This window comes from Triticum aestivum, unplaced genomic scaffold (assembly GCF_018294505.1).
Source record: "Triticum aestivum cultivar Chinese Spring unplaced genomic scaffold, IWGSC CS RefSeq v2.1 scaffold79969, whole genome shotgun sequence".
Lineage (NCBI taxonomy): Eukaryota > Viridiplantae > Streptophyta > Magnoliopsida > Poales > Poaceae > Triticum > Triticum aestivum.
This window is the reverse complement of record NW_025231521.1, coordinates 5,649-11,230: the sequence shown is the minus strand read 5'-3', so window position 1 is coordinate 11,230 and position 5,582 is coordinate 5,649.

The window sequence follows — 5,582 nt, the reverse complement described above, 5'->3', positions numbered from 1 at the left end:
TTATTCGGCTCCTTATCTAGCCTTAGGCTGAAATTTGTCATCAGCGAGGTCCAAATATCATCTTTCTGTCTATCCTAGACATAAGAAACTTGAGGGTCATCCTTATTCTTATTCCATTGCAGGATTCTGATCGGGACGCTCTCCCTAACTACAACTCTTCGCTGATATACAAATGCGTCCTTGGTCAGCTTGGGAGCAATCGGTTGGCCATCTTTTGCGACTTCTGTGATCGCAAACCTTTCATTCTGGTGTAACCTTTTCTTCGGTCCTCGTCTCTTTACGGAAGTTTGCCTCGATCAGAAGGGCTAAAAGGAGAAAGAAACATTAATATATGTACATATCAAAACAATTAATGCATCAAGTCAGCACAAACTTAATACACATCAAAATAATTAATGTACACACACACACACACACTATTATGATCACGGGGATCAGAATATTATTCTGATCATAACATGAACTTTCTGAGTTACACAACCTGAACTTTCCTCTGTAGGAACCCGACCCTCGGGCTATCTTCACAACTGTGTCTCCCCGCGCGAATTATTCTGGTCAGTCGTGTTCTATGTCATATGTAATCTGAAAACGGTTTTTAGCAACTAAATGCCCGTTTTAAATAGGAATCTCGCTCGTACGCGGATTTTTCTCTCGGGTCATGATAAACTTGCGTCTTTTACAATTTTACTGCTTGAGTTGTTCGACCTGTACTTCCCCCGGTGCTAGGTTGAACTTCCGCCAACATTGCCCAAATGAGGCTTGCGATATACCGTTGGAAAGCTAAATTTTTGGCAAAATGTAAGCGGTTTAAAAGAAGTTTTGAAAAACGTTTTTCTTCATATAAAAGACATGAATCGTATTTTTGATCGCATTTCTAAACCATTTATAGGCAAATAATATGGCCTTGGGAAGCTGCTGCAAAACCGCTCCTTCCACATTTTGAAAGTTTCCTCTAATTTCCTATGGTTAAAGAGTAATTTGGAAAATCATAAAATTTTGCAAACCGAACAACCGACTTCATATTTTTGATGCCATTTCTGAAGAGCTAATTTAATTGAGGAAAATGATATGGCGTTGGAAAGCTTATGAAAATGCGCTACTTTCTCATGTTGAAAGTTTTTTCTAATTTTGAACAGTTTAAAAGTAATTTAAAAAATGGTACAAGTCCCATCGAGTTCGTATTTTTGAGCTACTTTTTTAACCATACGTCCGAATGCAGCAAATGATATGGCATTAAAAAGCTTGAGAAAATGCGGAACTTTCTGGTATATATTGTTTCTCACAATTCCTTATAGTGTTAAGTCAATTTTGAAATTGGCTAAAAAATTTTTTTGGCCGTAATTTCTACAACTTTATCGGAATGGGGAAAATAATAGAATGTTGAAAAGGTACGGAAAATGCAAAACTTTTTCATGTTAATTGTTTTCTATAGTTCCTAGCCGTTTTCAAGTAATTTTGAAAACGGCGAGATCATGCTTTCTGCCTTTAACGTGAAGCTGGTTCTGCGAAAATGCACCGCCTGAGGAACTTGAACTTCTCGGCATGTCTACTTGAACTTCATTGTGTTTTTCATGTGCTTTTTTGGCTCGTAGTTTTTAATAGTTTTTAGTCATTTTTGGCTAATCATTCATTAAGTCGATGTGATAGTTTTTAGTTAAATATTAGAGAAAAAGTGGTAGTTTCGGCACAAAGTTGTAAAGTGGTAGCTTATGAGCACGATTTGATGAATTGTGGTAGTTTTTGTTAAATACTCATTGCTGTAGGTGAACTATTACGGCCTTTTGTAGTAGAGCGAACCACGTCACATTCCGCCATCCTTCTTTCTTAAAAATTATGTTATGATTTGTCTTACTGCCTTAGCAGCATACTTCACGTAGGATGACTCCTACTTCAAGTAGACATGGGACTGGTACCGTTCAGTGGATGGAATGGCCTGAAATTCCACTAGTCGGCTTAATGGGGAGTTTGACATCAGTAAAATCTATCATGGGTATTCTGTTATGCAACATGGGAACAGTAATAGTTATTTCCAGAGGAACAAGGCCTGGAATTTTGGTTTCCTCCAATATCTCACATGAGCCAAATGGAAGTGAAGGTGAAGGAGTCCCTATCATACCACAACAGTGGGAATGATATCCCTGAAGAACACTCATGAGTATATAAATAGTTGTTGCATGCTAGCTAGAGTACATCGTTCGACAGTTCTGTGATCATGTATTTCACCTTGATTGGACTTCTAAAGGGAGATCAAAAGGATGAAGGTAGCTTGTCAGTTGTCACGGGAAAGGATGAAGGTAGCTTGTCAGTTGTCACGGGAAAGTTAGCCACTGAAGTGGCAATAATAAATGTTTTGAGTTACACCTTCAAACTTATTTTGTTGGGATTCCATAATAGAGAGTTATTGGATAGATTATTTGTTAAATTAGTGATTGGGCAATCGAAGTGACATAGTCACACAACAGACATGGATAACAACCTTGTGACCACTGTTTTGTGGGCAGGGACTACTCAGACTTCCAATAGGGCGCCTTAAGCGCCAGTTGTCCGTGCTGCCGCAAGCTGGGCCGGCCTATTAAAACAAAGGTTCGCTCGATCCATCCATCAATAGGCAGGCTTGCTCGCTCTGTCGATTCTTTTCTGCCTCAGTCGGTCATTCAGTTGTTGACACTAGACCATTAGCTTTTGAAAATTTAAAAAAAGAATCATGAATTTTGGAAAATTTCAACAATATTGAAAAAAGTTTGTCAAAATATGAAAAAGTTCAAAAATTGAAAAATAAATAAAGAAATATGAAAAAAAATAAAATTTTAAAAAATGTTCATAAATTTTCAAAACGTTCATCAATGTTGAAAAAAGGTAACGAAATTGTAAAAAAGTTCATCAATTTTGGAAAAAAAAATCATATTTTTCTAAAATAGATCATCATTTTTGAGAAAGTTATGCATTTGAAAAATATCAGCAAAAATATAAAAAGGAAAAACAAAAAAAAGGGAAAAAGGGAAATGAAAACAAAAAGGAAAAAGGAAAAAGGAAAAAGATAAAGAAAAAGCCATGAATGAAAAAACTGAAAGAAAAAACGCCCATAAAATCACTGCGGAATCTGAAAAGCGGTTGAAGCTCCAGCTGATGGACTCATCAGCGCTCTCTCTTCCACTCCTCGACGTGCAGTAGTTTGCAGAGCAGTACTTCTCCCTGATCTGAAGCACTTTATGATTACTAGGAAAATATGAAAAGGGGAATCAGACAAGCATGGATGGAGAATAATCGACTGAAGAATCAATGTACTCACGAGAGGTTCAATGTCGTGGGTGCAGTCCTTGAGCACTTTTCCTATGGCGGCAGGGTACTTCAATAATAACGTGGCGAAGTGCTATTACTAGGATATCATAGCGAAAAGGTGTGGTAGCTCCCGGGAGTCCCGACACTCCATTATCAGCCCCGTCCAATCCCTCTAAGATTCGTGCTAAGGTCTCACTCAAAGCAAACCGTTTGCAGGACGTGCCAGCTTTGTCAGCCCATTTGAATTATCTAATAGCGATGGATGTAGTAGACACGTACTGACTACTACCTCCGTCCTGGTTTATAGGTTCTCTTTGTAGGTTGTGCCAAATTTTGACTAAAGATTTAACTAACAAAATGTTAATGCATGTCAAGAAAAATTATCTCATTGCATTCGTATTTGAACATAATTTTCAAAAATATAATTTTTGGTGACATGCGTGAACATTTTGTTAGTTTAATCTATGGTCAAAATTTGGCACGAAATATAATGAGGACCAATAAACCCGGACGGAGGTAGTAGTAGTTTGTCTTCAACAGCATGATAGGACGGCCACTGTTCTATAGTGTTGTGTGACACGTGAAGGAGGCTTGTCCTTCATGGATGGTTTATACTATTCGACAGAGCACATCAATGCTTTTTCGCTGACACTGGTGAGACTGGAAACTGAACATTGCGCTCTCTCTATCCCTCCTAGAAAACATTTTGTACGATAGCAAGATTCACCATCAAACAATTTTTTTTCTTCCTTCTATCTCCTACTCTCTCTTTTCTGATATTTCCGCTCTCTCACAAACAGGCTCACAAAAAATAAAGGCTATCCTACCTTCTCTCTCAGTCCCTTAAAACCCTCTCTCCTCCCGACAGGCTCTCACAAGCACACTGACCACCACGAAGTGACATGTGAGTGGAGAATTGTTTATAGCGAAAGGCCATGGTAAAGTTGTAGTATTGTCACACATCCATTTACTATTCACCTTGCCTGCTAATGAAAACGGTGGTGAAGGACCAGACACATATCCCGAGTGAAACAAGTATCGTTGAACGGCGTGATAGCCGGGTGTCTAGACACCCGGGTGTTGAAAAGCCGGTCTCATATCATAGGCTGCCATAACAGTCCCCGAAGCAGTCTTTTTCGTTACATTTCTCAGATTGCAAAAGATGGAACTGGTCGCACTCTCATACCTTAGACGCAAATCTCTGCTAACGCTGCCACGAGCCTCGGCAACACATTGGCAAGCGCGAGTCTCAACTCTCAATGCGGCAAGGAACAATCTATCCTCATTGCTTCCTTGGTAGCATGGGCGTCGCCGTCGAGCGTGCCAACCACGCACCCTCTTAGGTACTTCTGACATGCAGGTGGAGCATGATGAGAAGGGTTAGGAAGTGTCCCTCCGGCGCGCTGACCAAGGCCTCGTACCCAGAGTCGTTGAAGGGGCTTGATGTTGGTCAGCTCTAGTGGACTCCTGTACCATCTCTTAAGGAACTTCAGAGCTTTCTCGCTGTTATCGTGGTGCTCGATACACATCAGTAATACACTGGTGGTCAAGTCTGTAAAGGACATGTAATTCATCTTGTTTGTATTGCCGCATCTATGAGATAAAAGCAAACTGAAGCATGGGTCTGGATTTGGTCTCCTCCAAAATCTCACAATAGCTAAATTGGGTGAAGGCGAAGGTTATGATGCCAAAATTTCGAAGTGGTGAAGACGTGATATCTGCGAGGAAAGATATATATAGAGAGAGCTGTACATGTCACATCACAGTGAAATTTGGTCATTTTTCATGCATATATCTCCCCATTTGTCATGCGTACATCTCCTTGTCATGCATATCTATCTGATCTGCATGAGTATCCCGTCCCGTATGGCCGGCCGTTGTGGACTGTGCAGGTCAAAAGCATATCACACATGCATGCTTGAGGTGCCCTATTGCTAGATCGTTTTTCCAACTAACAAGTTCTGGTGCTCACACTGTGTAGTGACGCTTCTAAAGCATGGACGGTTAGCTGCTTGTGCTTTTCATTACTGCTCCTACATTACATTTTACAGGCCCCAAGAATTGTTTTACTCAATTAGCTTTAGCAATCAATGTAGAAAGGGATTGTCCTGAAAATGATGGATTTTTTTTCTTGAAAGTGATTGTTGAAAGAGATGGGGGTTAAAAACAAGATGGACACTTGTTAATGCAGCAAGATGAGGCAAAATGATCTTGGCTTGTGAAACAATGCGACGTCGAAAGCCTGTTGAGACGTTGAGTATGCATACCGCTACATGGGGTCTCAGGCCTGCCTTTTTTTTTTT